Genomic DNA, 15,809 nt, shown 5'->3' on the forward strand with positions numbered 1-15,809 from the left:
AGTCCCGATTTCAGCTGATAAGAGCTGACGGTAGGGTTCAAGTGTGGCGCAGACCCCACGAAACCGTGGACCCAAGTTACCAACACGGCACTGTGCAAGCTGGTGGTAGTTCCATAGTGGTGTGGTCTGTGTTTGCTAGGAATGGTCCAGCTGAACCGATCATTGACTGGAAATGGTTAAGTTCGGCCACTTGGAGACCATTTGCAGCCATTCGTGGACTTCATGTTCCCATACAACGATGGAATTTTTATAGACGAGAATACGCCATGTCACTGGGCCACAGTTGTTCGTGATTGGTTTGAAGAGCATTCCGGACAGTTCGAGCGAATGATTTGACCACCCAGACCACCCGACATGAATCCCATGGATTATTTATGGGACATAATAGAGAGGTCAGATCGTGCACAGAATCCAGCACCGGCAACAGTTTCGCAATTATTGACGGCTATAGAGAGAGCACGGCTCAGAATTTCTGAGAACTTGCGACGTCGAATTGTTGCACTTTGTCGGGCAAATGGTCAGATTCGAGATTAGGAGGTACCCCATGAATTTTGTCAGATAAGTGTACAGTACGCGCCAGATAATTCACCAGAACGGAACTGGTAAGATTTGGAATAGTAGCGGTGTTGGGAATAGCGAGCAACCATTACAGAACTAATATTCTGGGCATATTATCTTCTATTCTCAAACTTCACACAAGTGACGTCGCCGTACAGTTGTTACTTGAAAGAGCAATTCTCCCGCTTTTGTTCGATGCCTCTTAGTACACATCAGTGCATACTACTCAAGACGCCTGTGGCATTTTGCGTAGACGTTCTGCGTAGTGTTGAGCAAACAAGACTTCACAGTGGCAGAGAGTGGTTTGTTATCAACAGCAGGTTGGCGGTCTATGAATAGTCAAGCAGGCATACACCTTCAAGCTTTCTGCGTCGTTTGATGTATTATGTAATTTGCTTTTAGTTCTCTGCACTATCATCTCCGGTAGAGCAAAGCACGAAGACGCGCGACGTAGCGTGATGTCTTGTTTGGCTGTTTGTATAGTACACAAGGAAGAGAGGAGAAGCGGAGGTGAACTTGGTATTGCTGCACGGAAGCGGTTGCCGAGATACACTTGCTTTTCCGTAGCGGACTACTTGTGAGTTACATATTTTCGCTTCTAGTCTTTAATGCACTTCGGTTTGTAACCACCCCCTCACTTATCGACCTTAATGATAGTAAAAATTAAACTGCGTGCACCTAATGGAAATTTGGGAAAAGCAATCGTCACCGAAGTTAATTTGTCGGTAAAGAGGGAGGAAAGGGTTACATCTAAATGGAAAGAAAAATGCAAATGAAACTGGTGGAAATTAATTTTGAGAAAAGTGTAAAATTAATAAAGAAAGTAAATGTGCGGTCGTTGCGTTAACAATTAATTGGCATTAACTAGATATTTGAGATTTGGGGAAAATTAGGGTCGTCAGTCCCATGGACAACTACTATAATAACTGAAAATGAAAGATTAATTCACATATAATTAGCACTAAAAGCGTGGCAACTGAAGGTTGACACTTGTTGTGTGAAAACTGAATGTTTGTCAGAAATAATAAATTTCGCTACACTCTGACTTAATTTAGGAAAAGAATTAACAAAACCGGAAAATTGAAAGTTAATTTAGTGACTGAAATTAATAGTGAACTTTGTTTCTGAAACACTACGAAATTCAATAAAATAAGGTTAGTCTTGAGCTATTTCAACAATCATTTCAAAAGCTACTTGAATCTACGCAATTTACAAATAAGAGATTTAACTTTGAACTTGAATTAAATGATTCTGAACAATTAACAATAGAAAAATTTAGTACGTACCAAGCTGAGCTGCAGTCACAGGTACGCTAAAATATGGGAACAAAACTCGCACTCTTAATTTGTGCTTGTGAAATCTAAATATTGTAGCCAGCTATGAATAGTTTAATTTAAGTTTGAAATTAAAGCAGTGAAATGGAATGATATTGCTTTAATGCTGGCGTTTGAATTTCAACTACACTCGTGTTCATTACGGAAAAGGAAGGCCCCTTCTTGGTAATGCAATTGAGACAATGAGCAACAAAGGTTCATGCTACGTTGCTGTAATTTAGTGAGAAAAATTTAACAGTTTGAAAAGCTGAGGTCTGCCATACAGTTCTAAAACTTTACGTGCTTCGAGTCTTCCTTGTTGGTTGATTGAAGGTTTGAAGTCGTCGATCGAGGAGGTGGCGACACTCACTCATTGTCGGCCGTCGCTTTTGCAGAAGCTGGATGTTGGCGCGGCTTCTTCTCGACACGGTCAACAAGCGAAACGGGCTTTTGATGTTGCGCCAGCTAATGATTCCCGTCCGCGACACCGTGTCAGAAACTACCGTAGCAAGTCCAGCGCAATTACATGCTGCCAAACCCCGAAAGCACGGCAACTCGCGGGAGCGTTACTCAACACACCTGCTCCACCGCCTTACTCCAGCCACACTCCCTCCGCCCGCGCTCCATGCGGCAGAGTTAACACTACCAGAGATCCTAAACACTTTGGATCTCCACACTACCTATCGATGTAAACGTCCGATAGCATAGTTTTCCCTAGGTCAGACCGAGCGTAAAAATACAATTAATATTTGCAAAACAAACCAATTATACATCGACACACACACACACACACACATATATATATATATATATATATATATATATATATATATATATATATATATATATATATATATATATATATATATAGTAAAACAATTACAATATATAAAGACACAGAAATGTCATATCTTCAGGTAACAAAATAAGGAAAAAAAAATTATAGTGCAATAGACGGAAATAGGAGGATATGCATTTCCGGCGTTACAGGTTGTCTTAATAGAAGTATAATTACATTGCTTGACAGAAAGGTGATAGAACATGAAGAAAATGCCACGAAGCGTGCAGCCTTGAACGCTCGTTGCTAGTTCTTGTATAATTATGTATTCTGGGAAACCACTAAGGGATGCAACATAAACTTATGTATATCATGAGGTCAAATGTGAATATGTTGTAGGTTTTCATGGCAAATAGCCTCTCGTGTGTTTTTCTTTTTCTTTTAATCTTTTTTTTCCGATGTGGCTCTATAAATCTTTGTGGTATCTGCCGACAACTGAAATTTCTAACGAGTCACCAACAGTAGTAACCATATAGATGAAGTGTGATGTAAGTGAATGGAGGACAGGGGAGACATTACATGCTGCGATTGGTATGTACAATCTGAATGCTTGAAGCGGTGCACCAGAACAACTAATTACTACGGAATTAGGAAGGGTGTACAATAAGTAAAGCAACACTTTTTTCTCCGGCAATTTCGGTTGGAAAAACACGGAATTTTTTGTTGGACATAGTGGAAATAATCCCTCTTCAGTCCCTGTAGTATCACGAAGTTCCGATAGGTGGCGGCGCATTTGAAATGGCACCTTTATTGGAGACGCGTTCCAAGCAGACAGCTGTCACTGAGTATGATTTTTTGCGGATAAGCAGGACATCACAGATATCCATAAGCGTTTGCAGAATGTCTACAGGGGCCTAGCAGTGAACAAAAACACGGGGACTCGTTAGACAAGGTGTCTGTCATCATCGCAACAAGTGCACGCTAACCTGTCCGACCTCCCTTGTGCCGGCCGGTCGCACAAAGCTGTGACTCCTGCAGTGTTGAAACGTACGGACACTATCACTCGACGTGATCAACGGATCACAAACAAACATCTCGCTGCTCAAATGGACGTCTCTATTGGTAGTACTCACTCGTCCAACAGTTGGGGTACCCAAACTTGTGTGTCAGCTGGTTTCTAACGGTTCTAATGGCTCTAAGCACTATGGGACTTAACATCTCAGGTCATCAGTGCCCTAGACTTAGAACTACTTAAACCTAACTAACCTAAGGACATCACACATATCCATGATCGAGGCTGGATTCGAACCTGCGACCATAGCGATCGTGCGGTTCCAGACTATAGTGCCTAGAACCACTCGGCCACACCGGCCGGCTGAAAAAGACAAAGACAGTAAACACGATTTATTTTCTGTGTAAACAATGACTAAAGAAGACAGTATATACCCTGTACATTTTCATTTGTCTGATAAGAGACTTTGCGAGTAGTACCGCTCACCTAGCAGGGCCTAGTCTCCCTTCGTTCCATATTAAGAGGTCTGTAATACGTATAATAGCTGTTAATTTATCTAAATCGTTTTCGGAATAGAAAATGTTATTTGTTACTGTTGAAACCGTCTTTTATGTATAGAAGAATTGCGTTATTTCCTGCACTATTGTTGTCCACTATTACGGTCGGTACTACTATTTTTGGTAATCACGGCCCTTTCAGCCCAAATATTATTAAGATAACTAATTCAGCTTATACATTTATGGAAGTACTAAAGCAAGTCCCTCATTATTTCCATTTTATGACGTAAATGTTGCCGTGATGGGCCACAAATATCGAGTACGTCAATTCTCACGTAGGTGCCTTTACAGAGAAAGATATAACTAAATATGCTTTATGCAATTAAAATTAACAAACCAAACAAAACGAACCCTAGAGTTTCAACCCCTGAGACCTAAAGAGATCATGTTCATATGTTGTTTATGTTTTGGTGTGCAATAACAAATTTGCACGGTTATGTAAATGCAATAAAAGGAAATAATTGTAGTCACTTATTTAGCACACCGAAGTTTCGGGTGTAGTAAGTCTTTGCTAACATTTTTACAGTTTAAAAGATTGTAAGAAGATTTCTGATAAAAATAATTAACCATTATCTACTGAAAAGACAATTGCTTACAACACGTTACAATTACACCACACACAGATCATTCATTCACATTTACACACACACAAACACACACACACACACACACACACACACACACAAACAAACAAACACAGAAAATAAAATATATATGTATACAATTACACTACAGCTGCCGGAAGGAAATATAAAAGATATGTGGGTAGGATTCGCGCTGTGACTTTTGCGTACAAACGTAATTATGTATTCAGATAGCTCATCGATTCCGGGAATCGAGAATCAAGACAATTTTAGTCTCTTATCAATATTGGTACTGGCAAGATACCAGTCTCAGAAATTCCAAGGCTTTCGAGAAGTCTGAATTTCAATTTTGGAGTTGGATAACAAATGATATAATTACAGTTTATCAATTTTAGGATTTTTTTCATTTACTTGTGCTGTAAAAACATTGCTTCTTACCGAACTTCATGATTGTAAGTCAACGGGAAGTACCCTACAGGTTTTGATGAGCGAGTTTGTGACTATGAAAATATGTGATTAAATGGCCGTATCCTTTGATTGCATTGACCTACAAGCTTAAGTTTTTAACATCACTAAGGCGTCACACACCTTCGTAAGTGACAAACGTTTCAACTTTAAACGTGTATCCGTTCCTGAGAGAAAGGCGCTTTAATAGACGGACGGGCCGACAGAGAGATAACAAATCACAAAAAAATCTTTTTTCGTGTGACATAATAGCAAATTAACAGTTTTCGGGTTTTTTCTCTTTACTTTTACTGTGAGAGCTTTCTTCTATTTCATAATCCTGAGTCAACGGAATGTATCCTATAGGTTTTGATGAGTGAGTTTCCGCGTATCGAAATGTGTGACATGAATGGCCGTATCGTTTGATTGCATTGAGTTAGAAGCTTGCTTACATTTATTTCACTGCCAAGGGACCATAGACATTATTATAAGACATGAATTTCATCTCGATACATCTACCCTCTCTGAGAAAAATGGTTTTAACAGTGGAACAAACAGATAGATGGACAACAAAGTGATGCTGTATTTATTCCCTGTTTTTCAAATGAGGTGCAGAAAGGCAAAAATGTGGCATAACAGACAATGTCATTTACTGCCATACATACCAATAAAATAAAGAACATTTGTCATGTGGAAAGCATGCGTTAGTTCCCTAACAACACATTCGTCAATATCACCTTAACACGAAATTTTCTTGATGTTCTACGTCTGTCCAGAAGCAGTGAAGCCTCTGGAAGTAGTTGTAGCTGTGTTTTTCTCTTGTTCTATTCTCTTTATTGTGAGCTTGAGAAAGCTATCGCTCAAACACACTTTTCATCAGATTTTTGTCCCTAATTTGCCCCTTCCGACGTATTTTTAGTAGCAGTGCTACAAACACGTTTGTAACAAATTCGGTTGACAACGTCGCGCTCCCTATTTGAACTAGGGACAAGAAGTGAAACGTTTTTGGTGTATAGCACACTAAGCAAGATTTGAACGACGAACCGGAGCTGGCGCCCAGGCAAACTGTGCGAACCGATTAATTCCTTTTGCAAAAGATTTTAACTGGGCTGTAATCAACTCGCATCTAATGGCACCATTTGTATGTCACCGTTAAGATTTTACGAGCAAGAAAATACGTTTTTATGAGAGGCTATCGACTTGTACGAATCGGTTGAAACTTAGCACGAAGGTAGATAAATGAATAAATTAAAAAAAAATTATCCAGTAATGCTAATCCATTGTTGAAATTCGATGGTTTAAAGGCGAGCTAAATACAGCAAGTAACATTCGTTATTACATGAAGTCAATACGTGGAAACGGTTTAAAGTAATTCAAATAAATAAAAAATGCATACGTACGATAAAACTGGAACTCGCTTTCAAAAATCTAGATTTATTCGAATTTTCGAGGAAAAAACTCTTTTTTTCGCAATATTCTAGGCGCGCCACTTACTCGTTTCAGAATTATCCAAATCAGTTCAACTTTTGTATGAAGGAAGACAAATAGATGTAATTGATGGTCGTCATGTTGTTTTGTGGAAGCTCTATCCGTTGCCACGACGTAAGCAACATGATTCGAAAGATAGTAAAAGATATCTATACCGGATCAATGCTCTCACAAGTCAACAAAGATCTACATCAGCTGCCGAGCTATGGCGGTTTAATTTCAAAATCATGCTGGAGTGAAAGCTGGGAATGAGAATGAAAAATTATGCCATCGTAGCACAAAGAGACGAATATGTCCTGGCCAACGTATCTGGCAGCTTCCAAGGCATTTAAATCAAAACCGTCTTGATGTATTCGTGCTTTTTTATTAGTAAATCCTGCTACCACAGTCCAGGATAAATTTGGAATGGGGACTACAGTTTAGGGGGAAGAAATTAAAATTTTAAGTTTGGATGATGACACTGTAATTCTGTGAAAGAAGTCATAGGACTAAGAAGAACTGGTAAACAGAATGGTTGGTGTCTTTAAAAGACGTTATAAGATGAACATCAACAAAAATAAAACAAAGAGAAGGGAAGTAGTCGAACTACACCAGGCGACGCTGAGGGAATTAAATTTTGAACTAAAATACTAAAAGTGGTAGACAGTTTCGAAACTTGGTTAGTAAAACGACTGATGGTTACCGAAATAGAGAAGATATAAAATGTCGTCTAGCAATAGAAAGAACAAGAATTCTGAAAAAGAGAAATTTGTTAATGTCAGATACAAATTTAATTGTTAGGAAGTCATTTCTGATGATGTCTATTGACACACAGTCAACATGAGTTTAGGAAACATCGTTCCTGTGAACCACAATTAGCTCTTTATGCACATGAAGTGTTGAGTGCTATTGACAAGGGATTTCAGATCGATTCCGTATTTCTGGATTTCCGGAAGGCTTTTGACAATGTATCACACAAGCGGCTTGCAGAGAAATCGCGTGCTTACGGAATATCGTATCAGCTGTGTGACTGGATTTGGGGTTTCCTGTCAGAGAGGTCACAGTTTGTAGTAATTGACGGAAAGTCATCGAGTAAAACACAAATGATTTCTGGCGTTTCCCAAGGCAGTGTAATAGGCCCGTTGCTGTTCCTTATCTATATAAACAATTTGGGAGACAATCTGAGCAGCCGTCTTAGGTTGTTTGCAGATTACACTGTCGTTTATCCACTAATAGGGTCATCAGAAGATAACAAATTGCAAAACGATTTAGAAAAGAGATCTGAATGGTGCGAAAATAGGCAGTTGACCCTAAATAACAAAAAGTGTGAGGTCATCCACATGAGTGCTAAAAGGAATTCGTTAAACTTCGGTTACAAGATAAATCAGTCTAATCTAAATACCATAATTCAACTAAATACCTAGGCATTACGCCGGCCGGTGTGGCCGTGCGGTTCTAGACGCTTCAGTCTGGAACCGCATGACCGCTACGGTCGCAGGTTCGAACCCTGCCTCGGGCATGGATGTGTGTGATGTCCTTAGATTAGTTAGGTTGAAGTAGTTCTAAGTTCTAGGGGACTGATGACCACAGTTGTTAAGTCCCATATTGCTCTGAAATTGGAAGGAACACGTAGAAAATGTTGTGGGGAAGGCTAACCAAAGACAGCGTTTTATTGGCAGGACACTCAGAAAATCTAACAAATCTACTAAGGAGGCTGCCTACAATATGCTTGTCCGTCCTCTTTTAGAATACTACTGCGCGGTGTGGGATCCTTACCAGATAGAACTGACGGAGTACAACGAAAGAGTTCAAAGAAGGGCAGCACGTTTTGTATTATCGCGAAATATGGGAGAGAGCATCACAGAAATGATACAGGATTCGGGTTGGACACCATTAAAAGAAAGGCGATTTTCGTTGCGATGGAATCTTCTCATGAAATTCCAATCACCAACTTTCTCCTACGAATGCGAAAATATTTTGTTGACACCGACCTACATAGGGAGAAACGATCACCACGATAAAATAAGGAAAATCAGATCTCGTACGGAAAGATATATGTGTTCGTTCTTGCCGCGCGCTGTACGAGGTTGGAATAATAGAGAATTGTGTATGTGGTTCGACGAACCCTCTGCCAGTCACTGAAATGTGATTTGCAGAGTATCCATGTAGATACAGATGTAGATGTAGAAGTGTTTGTCTTGATGTAGCCTTTTACGGAAGTGAAACGTGAACGCAAAATGTTTAGACAAGGAAAAAATAGAAACTTTAAAAATGCGGTGCTACAGAAAAATGCGGAAGATTAGATGGGTCGCTCGAATAAATAAAGGGAAGCTTCTGAATCAAATTAGGGAGAGAAGCAATTTATGGAACAATCTGACCAAATGAAGGGATTGGTTGATGGGTGTACACTGGGGCATCAAGTACTGTCCTTTTGGTAAAGGAGTGGAGAGAGTGACAAAGGCTCGAAAACAGTAAACAGGTTCGAATGGATGTATGTTGCAGTTGCGGTGCAGAGTTGAAGAAGCTTGCACAAGTAGATTACCGTGTAAAGCTGCTTCAAACCAGCCTCTGGACTGAAGACTCCAACAAAAGCGACCTCGTCCAGTGGAAATCGGTAGTTAGCGCCACTCTCGCTCAGGTGACAACAGTTCACGTGAACAATCAGAAGGCGTGTCTGCGGGGCAGGCGGCGAGCCTCACGTGGGACGTTAACGACCCATGTGATGACGTACTCCTGTATCCTCTCTGCCGACTCCACCTTACCTCTGCCAACGCAAAAGATTCCATCTGCTCTCCTTGACACCTGTACGTAAAGCTCTATAAGCGTCTTAATTTTGTAGCCCTGCCTGTTTTGCAGACGTTCTGAAGTTACTCTGCAAGAAAATCTTAACTGTTTTCCTGTAATTATCTTATTCTTTTACTCTTTGTGATATTATTTTTAAATTTCGTGCCCTTACGCACGAAGTGAGCTATTATGCCACTCTCATTCTTTCAGGTATTCGAATGAAATATATTAGAATGATTTCAGAAATCGGACGGGAATGGGGACAAAATGATGATAATTTTCTTACGTTATACCATAAATTTTGAAGTGGCCTTGATCACATTAAGTGATTATCAGAGTATTTATCGAAGCCGTTCGCAAGAGATGTTACGTCAAGCGCGCGATGTCAAAGAATATTTTCGAATTTGGAAGTTATTTGGTGCATAGCTGTTTATTTGTTCTCCCTCTGATAGTTATACAGTATTTGCAGTATTTTCCCTGAATAACTTTCAGTGCGGGTCTTTAAAAAAGTAATAATAGAAATCCGCAACCAGTTTCACAAAAGAAATTTTACATCCTTTACCTGTTTCAGACATCTAGCGCTCTTCCTCGTAAGGTTGTAATTATCGCATCATTTGCGAGTGTCAGAATTAAGATATATGCAGCATATTGCTGTGTTCATGTGTTCGTAGTGCCTGTACAAAAATGGTACAAGAAAACCAAACCTACCATCTTTGCAAAGGACTATGAAACACATGGTCATAGCAATATGGTGCATACACCTTAATTTTTACACTCGCAAATAAGGCGATAATTATAACCTTCCGAAAATGAGCGCTAGATGCCTGTAACCGGTAAACGTAAAAATTTGTTTCGTACAAATAGTTGATAATTATTTCAACAAACAGAAATACAGTTGCTGAAGATGTATAGAACACTATTCAGTTGACCCTATATGAATTTGCATTATTTATGCTACATATTTACATTTTATTCACCTTACATTTTCATATGTATTTAAGCTAAGTACTGTAGACATTCCGTCATACAGACGTGGATTGCTTAGTCTACATTTTCATTGTGCAGACTGTGCTTTTCCTCATATTATTACGGTAAGTACGTTTAATATGAGTGAAGCAAGACATTTGTATAAACTAATCTTTGCAACAAGATTATATTGTTACATTCTTAATTGTTTGTGAGTTTCTGCTTCAGATCGGTTTACTGTTGTTGATACCGAAATATGGTGGTGTAATTATTCTATTTCAGTATACTACCCATAATCAGCTTTAATAATTTAAGGTCAAACAGTGATTTTGTTGTCTCTGTCATGAAACGAATCCATATTTGTGTGTACTGAAGTGTCCGTCTATCTTATGAAACAGTACCTGATTACTCAGTGTTCCCGGGTTACACATTTGTTCCCGTTCCCCCTCACCCCCTCTCTCACCGCATTCCCTCATCTTCCGATCCCTCCAACATCCAGTTACAAAATCCAGTGATCGCATGCACGTATATACAAATGCGAACGGTTTGTCGAAAGATGGCGGCTTGGTAGAAAGATTTTTGAAGAATTACTTGCACCTTTACTTCCTTTTTCAAAGTTCTAGATAGTTTCTACTCATTACTGAACAAAATTTCTGAAGTTCTACGCAGTCCTGTCGTTCTGTTTGATTGTATGTGAATTCGGTTATGTTATCAGTCAGTCTAGCAACTAGAAAGACGACGGATAACACTTGGTGTAATAATATCAAACTTTCCTCTTACCTTACATTTCATTTATTTCACGTAGTAATTTTGTTTCCACTTATACCTCGAAAAATTCCGTGACTGACGTTTTCAGTTGGTCAAGTTGTAGAGGCTGGGAGTCAGCCAATCACAGCTGTTTCTCACGCTGCATGTGCTAGCCGTGTTGCCTGCCCTGCAGGCTCAAGCACAGTCTTGCCAGGCGACGGAGGTTCTAAGGGGCTCAAAAAATGTTTCAAATGGCTCTGAGCACTATGGGACTCAACTGCTGTGGTCATCAGTTCCCTAGAACTCAGAACTACTTAAACCTAACTAACCTAAGGACATTACACACATCCATGCCCGAGGCAGGATTCGAACCTGCGACCGTAGCAGTCGCACGGTTCCGGACTGCGCGCCTAGTACCGCGAGACCACCGCGGCCGGCTTCTAAGGCGCGAAAAGGGCGATGTGAGGAGGAGGAGGAGGAGGAGGAGGAAGCGATTAGCGTTTAACGTATCATCGACAACGAGGCCATTCGAGACGTACAACAAGCTCGGATTAGGGAAAGGTGAAGAAAGCGGCCGCGACCTTTCGAGCGAACCATCCCGGCATTTACTTAAGCGATTTAAGGAAACCACGGGAAACCTAAATCAGGATAGCCGGACGTGGGATTGAACCGTCCTTCCACCGAATGCGAGTCCAGTGGGCCAACCGCTGCACTGCCTCGTTCGGTGGGCCAGACGAGGCAGGCCGCACTGGGTTCAAATGGTTCAAATGGTTCAAATGGCTCTGAGCACTATGGGACTTAACGTCTGAGGTCATCAGTCCCCTAGACTTGGAACTACTTAAACCTAACTAACCGAAGGACATCACACACATCCATATACGAGGCAGGATTCGAACCTGTGGCCGTAGCAGCAGCGCGGTTCCAGACTGAAGCGCCTAGAACCGCTCGGCCACAGCGGCCTGCCCGCACTGGATACTTACTTTTTTTGGTGCTTGCGCAACTGCTGATCGCGTGAGCAGAAGGCAGTTGTGTACCAGCCGGCAGCTACGCTCCCAGCCACAGACGTCTATCAACCACAAAGGTATTTTAACCGAAGTATAGTAAGTAGTATGTGTAGCAAGTTTGCTTGTAATTTTTCATTATCTTGTAAATCTGTCTCACACTATTCTCTACCCCATGCATGTCGATGGTATGCCACACCCACATTATACACTGACGTCCAAATTATAGCAACAAACGGAAATTTTGCAGGGTTGCGTTTATTTTGCGAAAAACAGTACAAACTGTTAATAGTAAAGTAGAAACCCTGTAAAGACAACAGAACGTAAACAACCGTAACATGTATAACGGTATTCTCTGTTTTTTCCATCTTAACGGATTTGCACTCACATTCCGACATCTGGTTAATGTGCTTAGTATACGGTGTGACCACCTCTGGCAACAATACAGGTCTGACAACGACGGCGCATGCTGTGAGTAATGTCATCAGTCTCAGGTTGAGGCAATAACGGCCGTTCTTCCTGCAGATGGTTGGTGGATACTGACGTGATGCAACTCGCCTCCCTAGCGCATCCCTGAGATGCTCTATGGGATTCAAATCGGGAGAGCGATTAGGTCACGCCCTGCGTACAATGTCTTCCGTTTCCAAGAAAATATCAACCACTACGTGGTCGAGGATTATCGTCCATCAGTACGAAGTCTGGGCCCACAGCACCTCGGTGTCGTCACTGTACCTGTAGCAGTGAAACTTTGCTGATTCGCCGGTACAATTTCATGAAGATGTGTTCGAGTGGTCAACGTAATCCCTGCCCACTCCATTAAGAATCCTTCTCGACATAGGTCTCTTTCCACAACATTTGGGTACCGAAATCGTTTTCCAAGTTGGCTCCGGAAGCGAATCCGTCGAGGATCACTCTACAGACCAAATCGGGACTCATCTAAGAAAAGAACATTGGTCCACTATTTGACGGTTCAGGTGGCATGTTAATGACTCCATCCTAGACGTTTCTTTCTGTGAAGACGCATTAGAGATACATATACAACAGGCGTCCGACAATAAAGGCCACTCTACCGAAGTCGTCTGTACACCTCGTGCTCGATACAACGTGTCCAATGGATGATGCGAGGTCAGATGCCAGTTGCCTTGCAGTGCTAAGGCGGTACCATCGTGCCCCTGAAGCCAAATAACGAACCTCTGTTTCTGACGTCACACATGGGCTGTCCTTCCCTGGTCTTCGGGATACAGTTTCGGTCTGTATAAACGGTCGCCACATCCGAGACACGACGGCGCTGTACACATTAAGCCATCGGCCCCTATCAGTTTGCGAGTGTCCTGCTTCCATCCTAGCTATGGCGTTCCACCGCAGATATACTGGTAGGCGTCTTCTCTGTGCCATAATGAACAGTCTGTGACTGTGTACACAACGATTGTGGATGTGGACCTACCTGGCAAACTCTACCGCTTTTGGTAGGTGCCCTGACGTTACCATTGGCGTCGTTGTCCTTTGTGGAGAATGCCATCTTCCGTGCAGAACACGATCGTATGGACATCTGTTGACAGTTTGTATTATTATATCGTGAGTTAGACACAAGACGGGGAAATAGAGGTTTGTTGCTTTAATGTTTGACTCAATCGTATTTTCCATATGGGAAGTAACACGTGCTGCATTATGAGTTAAAGTTATTACAGTCTTTATAGAAGTCCCACCTCCAACTCACACCATTACGGGTGCCCTGGGTGTCTCATCCGTATGGTCCTTTTTCAGACAGTAAACCATTCAAGCAATATAACAGCGGGATAGATGCGTCAAAATCACATTCATGTTTTCTTTCACAATAAATCAACGGTGGGAACTGAGTGAGTCAAAACGGAACATGGTTGTAGGCGCCCACAAGTTCGGGCATTCGTCAGACAGACTTCAACGGACAGATTTTCAGCCACGTTTCAGCGCATATAACGATAAACTATCTTACAGACGTCCATCTGTTGTAGAATCCAGAAACATGTTCTCACCGCAAATATTATGAGGTGTCTTTCGCAGATCCAAACCAAACAGTGTGATTTCCGCGAACGTCGATCATGCGAAGTCCGCCCGACCTGCACATATTTTCATATGACATCCTGAAATCACGGCATCGATGCAATCAGGTGGATGCTAGTAAATATACGTCGGAAGAGTCAAAAAAGGAACAAAAATCTCATGAAAAGTGTGTTTGAGCGGTAGCTTTCGCAAGCTCACAATCAAGAGAATAGAACAGGAGAAAAAACATAACTACAACTACTTCAAAAATGGCTCTGAGCACTGTGGGACTTAACAGCTGAGGCCATCACTCGCCTAGACTTAGAACTAATTAAACCTAAGTAACCTAAGGACATCGCACACAGGTACGATTCAAACCTGCGACCCTAGCAGCAGCGCGGTTCCGGACTGAAGCGCCTAGAACCGCTCGGCCACAGTGGTTGCCCAAAAAGTAAGCCTATGTGGTAAATGCGCCATTGACCGCCAATCACAAGCATGCAACACGTGACAATAACCGAGGTGCGCCAACACAATTTCCCACAAAAGGTAGAAGTAAGACACGCCTTGCGATTAACACCTATTAAGCAATAAATTTAATGCATAAATAATCGGGTGTGTATACAAGGTAAATAACTAACTAATTTCAGCAAACTTGAATGTCTTTGGCTCATTGCATAAGTGTAGGAAATATTTCAAAACCCTGCTCGCTGTTAAAAAGGCTAAGAAACGATGCTAGATAGTTGTCTCTCTAGATCTCTCCCGCAGCACTCTTCCAGAAACTTGCGGTAAGAATTTTACGTCACAGTACTCCGGCAGGCCAATCCAGATGCTGTTTCCATGAGTGCTAGTCTTGCAAGCGCCGTAGGAGAGTTTCTGTGAAATTTTGAAGGTAGGGGACGAGGTACTGGCGGAAGTAAAGCTGTGAGGACGGGTCGTTAGTCGTGAATGGCTAGCTCAGTCGGTAGAGCACTTGTCCGCGAAAGGCAATAGTCCCGACTTCGAGTCTCAGTTTTAATCCGCCAGGAACGTTCACACCAGCGCACACCCCAATGCAGAGCGAAAATTTCATTCTGGAAATATTCCCGATGCTGTGTCAAAACCATATCTCGCAATATCCTTTCTTCCAGGAGACTAGTTCTACAAGGTTCGCAGGAGAGCTTCCGTGAAGGTTGGAAGGTAGCAAACGAGGCACTAGTTTAAGTATAGCTCTAAGGACGGATTGCGAGGCGTGCTTGGATAGCTCCATCGGCAGAGCAATTTCCCGCGAAAGGCAAAGGTCCAGAGTTCGTGTCTCGCTCTGCTGAACAGTTTTAATCTGCCAGAAAGTTTCACGTAAGCGCATACTCCGCTCTAGGGCGAAAATTTCATGCTGGAACTGTTCCTGCTACTTATCATATCCTCTTTTTACAAGTGAAAAGTTGCACACATTGTCTTTAGAAATGAAAGGTTTCAGAGTACGCCTGGCTGACAAAGTCTCTCCAAGGAGCAGATAGAGCACAATAAACGGCTATCTCCAGCATCCGTCCTTCCCCCTAATTGAGAGCGACAACAGGGGCCAATACATTCTCTGCATGCTAAA

This window comes from Schistocerca gregaria, chromosome 2 (genome assembly GCF_023897955.1).
Source record: "Schistocerca gregaria isolate iqSchGreg1 chromosome 2, iqSchGreg1.2, whole genome shotgun sequence".
NCBI lineage: Eukaryota > Metazoa > Arthropoda > Insecta > Orthoptera > Acrididae > Schistocerca > Schistocerca gregaria.